This window comes from Poecile atricapillus, chromosome 12, assembly GCF_030490865.1.
Source record: "Poecile atricapillus isolate bPoeAtr1 chromosome 12, bPoeAtr1.hap1, whole genome shotgun sequence".
Classification (NCBI taxonomy): Eukaryota; Metazoa; Chordata; class Aves; order Passeriformes; family Paridae; genus Poecile; species Poecile atricapillus.
The window spans coordinates 15613995-15627989 of NC_081260.1; the positions used below are offsets into that span (position 1 = coordinate 15613995).

Here is a 13995-nt window from a genome sequence, read left to right on the forward strand (position 1 = left end):
AAAGCAGCAGGTTCAAAAAAAACTCAGCCAAAACCCTCTTGTCACATCTGGCCATGCCCTGTGGACAGAGCTCCAGCAGGAGCTGGAATGATCCTGTTCCACAGTGGTGACAGCTCTGGAACACAGGTAGACCCAGGCTAAATGAAGGAAAACCAAATGAAAGCCCTGGGAAGCCTGGTTTTTCCACATTTAGTGCTAAAAGCAAGGTCAATCCATACTGATGCGGAGTGCTGCACTTGTTCAGTTATTAATGATGTATCAATTCAAAGCTTTTGCCCCAAAGCTTTCATTTGGTGACTCCAGGTCCAGCTTTCAGCTGTCACTGTCCCAGCACATCAGTCCAAACACCACCAAATCACACATTCCCTGAAAAAAATGTCACACCTGGACCTATAGAGGAGTGCTCCTCTGCTCCTGCTGCAGATTTTCCTGGGAGAAACCTTCACTCCTTAAAGCAAACTCCACCTGTCAGAGCACCTGCCCTGTGCTGGAGAGGCACAAAGATGAATTGTCCTGGTTTTGGAGTTTATAACATTGCAGTGCCACCATTGTCACCTTCTAGGAAGGCCAAAGCTCAGCACTGGGGAAGAAAGAATAGGGTTTGAAGTCAGGATTCTTCATCATTTGAGATTCCAAGAGTGTAAAAAGTTACAACAACTTGCATCCCTAATTTAGGGTGCTTCTCTGGGAGGGCTGACATTCCCATTGCTCTGGCTGGGGGGATACAGCTCTGGTGCCTAGAAAAGCAGCTCCTGAGAAAAACCAGCTCTTTCTCTCATGAACCTTTACTGAAAGTCAAAATTCTTATCACCATCAGTCCAATCTCTTCCCATAACTTGCTCAAGAACTTTTCATTTATGATTCCCTCTTTTTTCCAGGTAGAGCTCCCGGCCCCATGTCTCACACAAAACCTTTCCAACTCTCTTGGCCTCTGCCTTGAATTTCTTGCTCTTATCTTCCAAATAAAACAAGGCAGGGATCTGGATTCAGATCCTATTCAATCACCTGACACAAAGTGGTCTAATGCAAAGTGCAGCCAAACCCAGAAATACTTTTACAAGTGGAGCTCTCAGGGCACTTTGGCCAAGCTGGATGTTGAACTAATAACTGAACCAATTCCCAAAGAAAAGCCACCAGAAAATGCTAATCCTTCTCCTGGAGAAAGTTTATCATGCTGGGGTGAGGTTACAGCCATGGCACAGAGACCAGATAAATCCTTTTAAATTATATTCCACTAAATGATTATCCATTAAGTGGAAGAGGTATCTTCTGCACTAAAAGCTTTGCTACTCAATAGAACCGATGACAAATTAAAGCTGACCGTGTAAATAAGCAAGATGGGAGCTGATCTGATTTTGCACTTTACTGAAAAAAGTGACAGATTAATCAATTCAAATTCACTACAGAAATATTTATTGTGAGACCCAAGAGTTACAATTAGAGCTTTCTCCCCCTCCAAACAAACACTTATTTGTGAAGAATACTTTTCCAGTTTGAACGGAAAGCACAGGTTCTGATTGCAAGTTTCCACTTGAGATTAAATACCAAATAAATAAAAAGAGATTTAAGTTGTTTTCATTTAACACAAGAAATACTCCTTATTTTTGTCAGTTGCTTTTCTGGGAAAAAAGGCAGTAGGTGGAAGACAGAAAAAGCAATGAAGGTAAAGACATGTTTTCATGTTGCACTTTATAAAAATTTAACTACACCCAGGTATCTCTTTTACTGTGCTTGAAAGAATTTCTGAAAAGCACTTGGCATTTCAATTTTATTTTCCAAAATACATGCACTCAATTTATGATAAACAAATGTATGTGATCATTCAATAGAGACAAAAAAGAACATTGCATGATAAAAAGCTTAATAAGCCATGACATTGATGAGGTCAATTAAAGTCAGTATTAAATGTGTTAATTACATATAATACAAGAACTAGATAAAGATATGGAAGAACAAGACAAACACACTCAGAAAGTTTTTACCCCAATAGAATTTTATGTGTATTGGGAACTTATGTGGGTATAAAGATGTGCTTTTAATGGGAATAACCTCCAGGAGTTTCCTGACAGTAGTTTTACAGGTGTAGAAAAGTCCAGGGCTCATCCAGAGTGTTTCAAGACTTCTGCTGATAAACATGAAGACTTTTTGCTTAGCAATCCAAGTTGGTTCCTTTTTAAGGAAGTTTATGGAAGTATCAGAACTGCAGCACTCGAGACCCACATCCCGAAATCAGGCAGATGCTGAAATGTTCAGCTGAGACCATTTCAGGGGGAAAGACAAATCTGGAGAGGGGGAGAGGATGTGAGCAGCACCTGGGGATCTGGGGAAAAAATTATTCCTTTACTGTGCAGGGGGTCCCATCACGTATTTTTTTCCATAATCTGAAGAATGTCTGGGAAGAAGGTGGCTTTTTGTAAGGAATAATTCCTGAGCAAGGCTCCTGCACTTGCAATTATGAGTGGATGCGAGTGTGGGGGAGACTCTGGGCTCAGCCCTTAAGGATTTCACCAGGATTAATGTTCAACCAGAAGTTAGAAAACAAGTAGATTAGATTTTAGCAGAGCAAAGTTGGGAGAGTAAGTGCAGGGTGAAATTCAACATGATAAAGCTGGGGAGAGAAAGGACACAGAGGAAATAGAAAGTGTTCAAAGATAAATTAATGTATGCCCGGGGGTTGTGTGTGCCACCTCCCAGTAATTGCACTGGGAATGTTCACGTTGTTTTTTTCTATTTTTTTCCCCTGTAAAGCCAGTGTGAAGGAACATCAAAATGTAAAAGTAATCAACAGTGGAAGAAAAGGCAGACACGAGTTATAAAACATCAAATACAGAGCAGGGTTGGAACAATTGCATAATGAAGTTGAGAGCATAAAAAGCGATAAGAAAAGCAAAGGCAGCGAATGAAAAGAAACTTTACAGGGAGGTAAAATAAAATTAGAACAGTTTTCAGGTCCAGGGAGGAAACAAGAACCTGGAAAATCTGCCCAGGTATCTGCCAGAGTCAGGACAAGATGCTACTTAAAGAAGTGACAGTGCTAAAAGCCTAAAATATTGCTCTGTGATTTGGAAAGTAACTAAAATTTAAACCATCTTACAGAAGGCAGCATGGAAAAAATAAATCCCAAAGAGTTTTCTGTCCTTAGGACCCCCCCAGGCAGCCTGAGGAGGGCTCCTGGGCAAACACCAGAAGAAGCTGAGCTGGTCCTGAGGGTCTGGGGACAGAAAACACAACCCTTGGACGAGGTCTCCCAACCTGGGTGAGCCCAGGCAGCCACCAGCATCCCTCAGAGCCCTGCCAGACCTCCTGTGCTGTGTCCTCTCCCCAGAGAATCCCAACATGGAACAGGTCCCAGAGAAACAGCCCTCAGAAAGGACACAAGAAATGACTTGAAGAACTTTTTGAAGAAAGAAGCTGGATTTTGGCTGCCTTAACAATTACCAATCCCAGCTGGAAGGAACAGAGCTTGCACTTCACTCTCTGAAGTCACCAAGTTCCTCCTTCATGGAAGACTTTCCAGCTCCTGGACCAATCCATGTGACCTCCCTGGCCAGGTGGACCTTTCCTGTGTCCCAAGGATGTGATAATGTCACTACAGATTCTGGCCATATTTTCCTCCTCAGGCCTTCCCAAGGCAGAGCTCTCCACCCCCAGAGCCAGGTGGAGCTTCCTAAGCACAAATGGGAGTTTACACAAATTCTACCCCCAAATCAGCTGCAGGCACCTCTTCTGCAGCCCCACATCAAAGGAGACCTGAGCTGCACCCCAATCACCCTGGGGATGAGAGTGTCTTGTGTTTTCTGTTGATAGCAGAACATCCTTTGGCTCAACACTATTTTCAGCACCAGAGCCTGAAGGACACATTCCCCCTGAATTTAAGGTTTTCCACCTTTCCTTTGTGTAATCTACTAAAGTGAAAGTTTACACTGAAATCCTCACCAGAAGCAGGGACTGAGTTATGGGGACTAAAACACCAATGGCAGATTCAGAAGCCAACCAGGGACAAATGTCCCTCCACAGATCAACCTTTCTGCCCATCTAAAACGAGTATTGGTGGATTTATGCTCTTCTTGGGTAGTTAAAGCACCATCAGGAGATGAAAAGCAGAAATAGGATGGAAGAGGTAGGTTTTATAGAATCTCAGGATGGTTTGGGTAGGAAAGGACCTTCAACTCATCCCATTCCACCCTATTGCACAAGGAGGGACATCTTCCACTGTCCCAGGTTGCTCCAAGCTCTGTCCAACCTGGCCTTGGACACTTCCAGGGATCCAGGGGCAGCCACAGCTCCTCTTGCATTCACTGTGCTTATTGTTGGATTTATGGGTGGTGTTCAGCCTCTCCTGCTTATAGACACAAATTTCTTTTCCTGCAGGGGCACAAGGGCCAGTTTAGTCCTTGGGAGCACGTGGGTTTACATTTGATGTGTCAGATAAACACAGCAGTGTGGTTCAAACACTCCCCAAGGCAGTTCCCCATCCCTCCCTCTCTGCAGGCTGTCCAGTGCCAGGCATTGCAGGGAGGGATGCTGAGCTAATTCCAGCACTTATTCCCAAGTACAGTGTCTGCTCCCTGGTCCTGCCACCAGGAATTAGCAGGACACCAAACTAACGAGAATTTCTGGTTCTCAAGTTGTCTCCGTTCTACTTTGAGCCTTCAGGTCTTAAAAATTAGAGAAACACCATTCTGTGTGTTGGTTCTAAATAATTTCAATGACTAAAGAGAACCAGGAGGCAGCTACAGACATTTTGTGCCATATTCATATTTCTTTGAAGCTGTAAACAAACAGCAGCTCTTTTACCTCATATGATTTCCCAAAGGAGAAAAGAAAAAAAAGAAAAAAAAGAAAAAAAAAAAAGAAACTACCTGGTCCAAGAGTTCTGCATCTCCCTTTCTGCTGCCACTAGAGGGAGAAGCCTGTTCCTGGGATCCCATGGCTTCTAGGCTGTTTTTTGGAATAGAATCGAAATTATTTCCGTTACAGGGAAAGAGGTTTGTCCCTCTGTGATAAGCAGGGATAAGGCAAAGGGAGAGCCGCTAAAATGAAGTGGGATAAACATTTCCTCCCCCCCGCTCTTCAAGTAAACTCCAATTACAATCCTCAAACCTTGTGAATTTAAACACTGCTGCAATTGTTCTTCTTTGTTGGAATACAAATCCTTCCACTGTGTTTACTCCCGTTGCATCCAGGGCAGAGGAGGCCAAACAGGAAGAAAGGAGAATACTGCGTTCCTATCAATATAGGAACAAAGGGTGTTTTCTAGTGGCTTGAACTAATTCTGATTGAAAAACCATAAAATTTTCAATTAGCTGTAAGGAACAGTGGAAATTCATTGTGGGCAAGAAAAGATCCTAAAGTAGCATTTAAATAAACTAAAAATCCTACAGTTCTGGATTTGTACTTTATCTGGTTCTAACTCAAAGAATCATACCGATAAATATTTCTTATGTCACTATACTTTAAACATTTGAACTAATAATGATTGCTTTGGATAAGTGTTTATAGCATTGGCACAGTCATTTCACTGCTGTGGAAGATGTTGCAAAACAGCCTCAAATTTGGGTGCAAAAAACCATTAACACCTTCCCTAAATATGAAACATCTCAGACATTCAGAGTAACCCCCAAAATGTGCTTTCAAACACAGGCTGCTGGTGGCCAACAATGTGCAACCAGACCTGGCTTTGTGACACAGAACCTGATGGACATGACAGACTTAGAGGGTAAAAAAGGCATTTTCCAGGAAATGAGGCACTTTGCAGGCTCAAGGCTTGGCCATGTCTCTTCTGGGATACTCATTGTCCTTGTTCTCTCCAAAAAAGAGCAGCAACTCTGGTCCTTAAGGTCATCAAGGATGAAATTTTGCCAATCTTAGATTTGAACTGCAGGTGCAAGCATCACCATATTCCTAGGATAATCCCAAAGAATTCCTTCCTGTTCCTTAAAGGGTCTGAAAAGTGGCTAAACCCACCTAAATATGAAAACCTTCTCATGGTTGAGCTCTCCAAATCTCCTGCTGCAGTGGCCAAGGTTAGCGAGTTATCCCCCCTACAGCCCCTGTGTTTTATCCCAAATATATAAAAGCATCCTGCCCATGGTTTTGACTGCAAGGATTCCAGTCCCCACCCGCTCTTTTGTCACTGTCCTACACCTGGACAGGATTATCCAGGATGTTGTTCCTCACCAACACACTCAGCCTAAATTCTGCCTCTTCTCATCGTGCACTAAGCAGGAAAGCTAGTTATTCCAAATGTAATTCCAATTCTCTGACAATTAATAATAAATTTTTCTAAAAGCAAGATGAGCAAAGCAAGAGAAGGCTCCCAGGCCCAGTGCAGGGGCTGCCACTGAGGCTTGGAGAGAAGCACATCCTCTCTCATCAGCTGAAAACCTGGGGAGCCAAAGCATCAACTACAACAAGCTTTTCTTTTCCTGGTGCTTTACTTGATGTTTTTTCAGACCAGCTGCATTACTTCCCTCACTGAATGGGAGGTCACTCCAGCACTGTTTCTGTAAAAGAGGCTGGAATCTCAAACTGGTGTTAAAAGTTCAAACTCATGACCCATCACATCTACAGTATTTTGTTGTCATTGTTGTGAGAGTGACAGGGTTTGGGATTTGAAAACTGAAGCTATATTTGTATGATCCAAGTGATTTTCTTCTCCTGTGATGATTTCATAGCAGAAAGCTTAAGACAACATTCCAGATTTTCCACCCTTTGGTGTGCATGTGTCTATGTACATGCACACATATATAGAAAATAGAAAACATTCCCCAGTAAGTTTTTCCTTTCCAAAAGGATTTTCACCAGCCTTGCAGAGTAACAGCATATGCAATATGTGTGTCACTCAAACATCTCCCTTAACTGCAAAGTTTGTGTCAAAATCTGTTCTGAGACAACTCCACAACGTGCACTTCACATAACCCTGAGCTGCAGGTTAGGCTCCACTTTAAGTATGAAATATTAAGTGAGCTCATAATAGCTAAATCACTCCATTGTCATTCCAGCACTAACCCAGGTTGGCAGAGCTCACGCTCCATGATGTCACCATTTATACCTTGCTGCAGTTGCCAGCAGAGCCCAGTTTGCATAAATTAGCTTTGATCGATGAAAAGTGTTAACATCTTTTATTTTTACCTTGGAGCACACTTGGAATGATCCTTTTTAGTGTTTTAAAAATGCGTATGTGTGGCTTAAGTGCCAGGTTAGAATACATGGCAGTGCCAACCACAGGAGAATGGTCAGTGCCAACCACAGGAGAATGGCCAGGGCACTGGGAGTTGGAGGGACTGGGGACAAAAAACACACCCCTGGCCATCAACAACACCTTGATGACATCCAAAACGCCACCTTCCAATTTTCAGGTTGGAAAGACTTTTGAAGCCAGCCCTGAAATAGCAAGGACAGCTGTAGGATGGATTTCACCATCCCTCCACACATTAAACCCCATCCCACTTTGCATCAACTCCCACTGAAATAAATAACTCAAGAACCACGCAACATAAATAACAGCAGAATGGTTTGGGGGGTGGGGGGGGGAAGAAATCATCTCTCCATCTTCTAAAAATAACTTCCTTTTGGCTACGCTGCTCCTTTATGTCTTTCCTTGAGAAAGCAGGGATGAACAGAATACTGATTGGGATTCACTGGCAGAGGCAGCCTCAGGAGCTGCATTAGAGGCAAATTTCTCCCCCAGCCTGCTGGTTTTCAGAAGGAGAGGGTATTTTCCATCTCCTTTTCGCCATGCTTGGCTCTGTGGCTGCCCATTCCCTGCTCTGCTTCATCCGTGTGGCTCTCGAGGCTGCCTCTGCCAAAGATGGGCCATGGGGTGGCTGAGTTCTGAGCTCGCACACCAAATCCTGCACAGCCCCAGAACCCCCTCTGGACTTTCCTGGAACTCTCAGAAGGACCTACAGACATGTGGAAGTGCAGATTTATCTACCCAGCCTTCTACAGCCCTCCCCTGGTCGGCTCTTACCATCAATTCTTGCATTCACAAATGTAGTGGTTAAACCCTGAGCAGGGTAAAGCTGAGGACTCCCATCCTTGCTCTCTTCCATTTCCAAGTCCTGATGGATCAAGTGAAATCTCCTTCACATCAGCAAGTTTAAGGTTGATCACGCTGAGTTCATGCAAATCATGGAATCACAGGATGGTTTGGGTTGGAAAGGATCTTAAATACCAACAAATCCACCCCCTGCCATGGCAGGGACACCTTCCCCTATCCCAGGTGCTCCAAGCCCCATCCAACCTGGCCTTGGACACTTCCAGGGATCCAGGAACAGCCACAGCTTCTCTGGGCTCCCTGTGCCAGGCCTCACACCCCTAAAATAAGTTCTACTCCACTGCTCAAAGATCTTTGCCCCAAAGCAGAAGAGAGTGTAAAGAAATTTTTCATTTCTCTGTTTTTTAATATGTACCCGATTCCAAAGGTGAAATCCTCTCCCTCCCTGGGCTGAAGCCACTGAGGCCTGGGATGATGTTGGGACATCACCCAGAGGATGTGAGCAGATAGAAGGTTTGTTTTCCATCCAACCCCTCCAGCTCCTCCTGGGTAAGAGCTCTGGCACCCAAAATTCCTTCTTTTCCCACATTGCCATGTTTTTGAGACTCCCTGAAACACATTAAAATGAAGGGAAAATACCTGTGCTGGTGCTGTTTGAGCTTTACAGGCTGAGGGGAGTGACAGGAGTCAAACACACAAATCCAAATAATGGAGAAGAGGTCAAATCAAAGACTATCCCCATCCAAGGTTTATTTCGGGACCCCTTCTCCAGCACTACGAGGGGAGCCCCAGCCCTTTCAGAAACAAGCTGTTCCTGCTATTGCTGGCTTGGGACAAAAAGCACACTGCTGCTAACCTCTTACATAAAGTGAGCAGGCAAACAGCTGAATTGCTGACCCTGCGTGGCCTTTTCCCCAGGATTTGTGGGTTTGCACAAAGAAGCCAACATTTTACATGCAGCCCTTGATGGAGTTTGGAATTGTGCAGAAACCCTGTTTGGAGTGCACACTCTTAACCCAATTGTTTGTGTACAATGTTCCTCCGCTCTGATGCCAAACACTGGAGGTCCCTGGGTTATTTTTTCTATTTTTATTTTATTTTTTTTAAGGCTGCTTGGTCATACACAACTTTGAGTGCCTGGCTATACATCCACTGCCATTAGTATTGCAATATAATACAAGTCTGCTGTCAGGCATGATTTTTTTCCTAGAATCTATCCTTTCTTTCAGCTGAGCACTCAGAGCTCGCTAGATATGAGCTCCAAAATTATTAAACACTTCTTGGCTCCGAGTTTTCTGTGCAGGCAGAGATATATATCAGGTTTATTTTATGAGTGGGAGATACTTAGCAAGAGCAGTTGACTCAGTCTGCGTTTTGAGTAAACAATTCTCTTCATCTTTACATGCAAATTGATTGATTTAAGATTTTTGGAGGCTTTTGTCAATTGCTAACAGATATAAAACATTCATAAGGAAGTGCCACTTCCCTTTGAGTGGGGAAAAAAAGGCAGGCACGAGGTGCCAGCAGCTCCTTTCACTGATCCAGAGGCTGCAGCGACTTTCCCTGCCCAGCAAATCCCAGTGCCTCCATCAGATCCATGAAAACCACAGCAAGGTCTGTGCTGCAGCAGGGGAGCTCAAGGACCACACACTCCCCGTGCCCTGGGATGTTTGGGGTGTTTAAATCATCCCCAAGCACTCCAGGCTCACACCTCGGAGGATGAGAAAGTGCGAGTGATCCGAGAGCACAACTGGAGGATTACACAAGGGGAGGATGAAAGCACGAAACGCCACAATGCCCGAATTCAACGACAACAAAACAGCATTGAGGCATCTCAGCACAAAAATCCCCATTGTACGTTTGATTTCCAGCCATCCCAGCTCCGAGCTGCTAAAAAATACAGGATACACCATTCCCTCCTCCCCAGCTATCCCAAATCCAACCTTGCTGTTTTTGTTTTAATTCAAAGAAACATTAATTGTTGTGAAGGCACAAAGTATTACCTGGAATAACACTTCAAATGCAAATTAAGGGCTGTGTAAAATTATTGTAGTGCAAGAGTACCATGGTTTATTAACAGCAGATTTGCAAGGTTAATTTTCAATTATGTATTTCTTATTAGTTTTCTAGCTGTCTTGCTATTATTAAATTTAAAGAGGAAGATACTTTCAATGTGTCCAGCTTCTGTGGCGTTATTACTGATAATTATTCCTATTTTCCAATTTGTGTTACTCTCATGTCTTGCAAAATTTGTAATTAATGAGCAAATAATTATAGCAGCACTTACTAGAGCTGCTTTAGTTAAAGCTGTGTCAGCTTTTGTATTAGGATCCCCATTTTTCAAGGGTTTATAACTCAAGCATAAAAATTCACTCTGGGCAGAACCTTGTCATAAGAGCTGTCTGCTGAGCATGATTTTTTTGTTTTTAAATATTTCTAAGCAGCATTATTTTGCCCTTTTTTTTCTGAAAGTTATAGACATTTTAATATAGCTTAAAACTTCCAAGGGCATGAAGTTTACAGCACTCTGCTGTCCCATGCTCCAACATCTTGGAAGTGAAGGCATTTTATTTTAAGGTGAAGACATTCACCTTTACAAACAAGATGCCTCAGCATCTCCAAAGCCCAGAACTGGATTTTTAATGCCTGCAGGTGATTAACTTTAGAAAACAGACACAGAGGAGAGCTTGACATTCAGGGATGTTTGTGCTGATCCCACCCAGTTAAAGAACTGAGGTGTTGCCCCAATTGAGGCACAGGAGTGGTCCTTGGGAGCCAGCAGGGCTGGCCTGGCTCTCTGGGATGCCCAAACCATCCCCAGCTCGATTCAGCAGAGCAAAGCTCTGTGTTTGATGGCAGTTTTTGGTGTCCCCATCCACTGCCACTGCTGCCCCCAGGCCTGGGAGCACCACAGGGATTTCTCCTTCAGGATGCTGAGGCTCCACGGGGCTTGAACAGCTCAGCATCTTCTCAAAAAGGTGCTCAGAACCACGCAGGGGCCTGGCTGGTACCAGTTTAAAATTTAGCACAAAACCAGTGCTACTTTTTTTGATGTGGAAGAGGAAACCCAAAGGGAGAAGAAGCAGATCCCAAACCCACAGGTTTGCTATACGCGCTTTACCACAAAATAAAATTGGAAAGTGACAGCTCTAGAACAAACATTCTGCAAAATTCAGGCTCTCCAGGAGAGCCTGTCACAGCTGCTTCCTCCAAGAATTCCATGTGGTCACTCATCTAGAAACACTGGACACATCCCTTCATCACTCCTGCTCTCCTGCAAAGGGCCTTGGAGCAGCCACCCAGCTCCTGGAGAGACACTCTTAGAAACCTGGAATCATTTGGGTTGAAAAAGACCTCCAAAATCATCTCTTGGAGTGCATGACCTTAATAGCAAGTTTAATATTAACCCTGTTTGACCTTAACACTGAGCTTAATTAAAGCAAGACCACCATAACTCAGCAAACAGCGAATCAGCTTTAGTGCATTTCACACAAGCTTTGCAGAACAGGGTGGATTTAGACATTTCCAGCAGCAAACAGGCAGCAAAAAAAATCCCAGTTTTACTGGGAGACAGTCAGAGATGAGATAAAACCAGAGAACAATGAGACCTACCTGCTTCAGCCACAGTGAATCATAGAATGCAAAGTTTGTCCTCTTGAAAATCCAGGTAATTTATTCCATAAGCCTCTTCATCAGGAGAGGAAGCTGGGCCTTTTCTGCACCTTTTATTTACCCTTCTATGACTACCCTCAGCTAAGGTTTCTCACACCCTCATTTGGGATTATTATCTCCTCATGTTTGAGTTAATTGCTGATGGGGGGACCTGGTTTTCAATCTGTTGGCATTTGGAGATTTTTACTGACCAAGGGTCCCAGAGACTGAGGGATCCCATTATCCCTCCTCCCTGGTGCCATCCTCACAGCCAAACCATATTTTATAAGCCTGTACATCATTAGCAATCCCCCACCAATCATTTGCAAACTGTGTTACAAGAATTCTGGTATCTTTATTTTGCATATATGCAGAGCCTGGTCCAAATATGGCTGATAAATACACTGTATAAATAATATACTAAATATAATAAACCCCTGCCATCTAAATCAGCTGTTCCTCCTCATTTTCGGGGCATGTTTATCTTGCAGGTAAATATTTTCCCTTACCAACCTGTGTCATGAGTTTCTCCCAGGTCAGATTAGTCTGCAAAATCAAAGGGATCTCTATGTGCTGATATTCCCTGCACAATATCAGGGCCTCCATGTATCTGATGTCTTCCCATTTTGGCTGTAACCATGGTGCTGCTGGATTTATCATGGCTGCATGGCACAATGTGTATCTCATTATTCTCTCCTGGCAGCTTTGTATGGCTTTTATTTAGCTGTAAAAATAATTTACATTTTTTGAGCATCTGAATTAAAGATAGAATAGAACTATGACATCAAGAGCTGGAGATTTTATGCAAATTTATTTACAAATATAAATCACATTTAGAATGCAAAATTACACAAGTGTCTTCTACAGATCACCCATCTCTTAAAGAAATTATTTCTTTACTTTTTTAAGGATAATGCCTAAACATGTTATCCATATATTTGCAATGGAAACTTGGTAAAAAATCCCAAGTGAAATTTGGCAACCCGATGGGATCAGTGATGTGACAAGGAATCTTTCCAGTTCTACATCAGTGACCTGACATCACTCCATGTCACCAGCCCGTGTCACTCTGGGATGGAATTCCAGCCCTGCTGAAGGCACTGGCAGGTTCCTGGCTGGATTTACCCAGCTCCAAAGTGCCAAGGGATGTCCAGGAAGAGCGGTGACATCGTGAACTCACAGTGCTCCTGTGCCCACATCACACCCCCAGCACCTCTGCCAGAGCTTGTGTTACTCAAATATCCCAGGACAACATTCCTGGGAAAACCCAGCTACTTGTGTGTCATTCCAACATTCCCAAGTGTCATAAATCCAGGGGTTTTACCTGTCTTTTGGGATTTCAGAATGGAATAGACTGTAATTCTGAAAGTGGGATACAAGTGATGGGGATTTTTTGACTGTAGAGCCTCTCCAAACAAATAATGTGACAGTAGTTCCTTGGATTTCAAAGCAATTGTGGATTTTGGATACAATTAGGTCTTCATCAAATTTCTCTTACATATTTTCATGCCTTCTCTCTGCTCTAATCTCAGGTTTTCCCTTTTCCCCTCTTTTGGGGCCTGGTTGTTTTCTCATTTTCTTCTCTAACACAAAATCTCTGCCCTAGGGAAAAAAAACAGTGGTTGTGTTTTGACTTTTTCAACAAAATAATCCATGAGGTTTCAGTTTTGATAAACAGTTTTAGCATAACATTCCTTCTACTTGATGGAAGTGACATCCAAACCACCTCAGAAATCTCCTTGCTGCCCATCCTTCTGCCACGAGGAATTCTCCACTGAGCAGTCCTATTCCCATTACACTTTATCCTCTCAAAAAGGGGAGATTGTTTCCTAAGGAAAAAAAAAAAAAAGGCATAAAAATATTAACTGCCAATGCCCTGCTCTTTCTTTAGCTCTGCTTCTACACTGAGGTTAAATACAGATCTGGAATCAAAACCAATGTAGAAAATGACTTTTCCCTAAGTCAGAGCAGCTCCATGGAGTGTTTGCTACCCTGAGCCTCTGTAATTCACACGACAGAATCACAAAATCACTAAGTTTGGGAAAGACCTCCAAGATCATCCATTCCAGCCTTTGACCCAGTTCCACCATATCCACTAAACCAAATCACCCACGTTTCTGAGCCTCTTCTTACTATTTTACCTAAAAAAGCATCCAGCTTCATCTTCCTGTCATTTGGGTTTGTTTAATTCCACCTTTTGAAAAACTGCAAAGGGAAGAAACTCCAGGATTACAATTGAAAAACTCATAAAATGATCCTCTGAAATTTACCACGTTAGAAACTTCCTGCTGGTGTTTTTAACCATGCCACAAAATTCCTTAAAAGACATATAAGTTTTGGTT

The 13995-nt window shown here is 43.1% G+C and overlaps 1 long non-coding RNA gene across 1 annotated transcript in view; it reads right to left on the reverse strand.

Moving 5' to 3' along the window:
- Nucleotides 1–12354: 12354 nt before the first annotated feature.
- Nucleotides 12355–13995, reverse strand: part of LOC131583685 (uncharacterized) — an 87837-nt gene continuing 86196 nt past the window's right edge. Inside the window, exon 9 of the long non-coding RNA XR_009278573.1 lies at nucleotides 12355–13482. This is a non-coding gene — a long non-coding RNA (uncharacterized LOC131583685). The remainder of the gene's footprint in view (nucleotides 13483–13995) is intronic.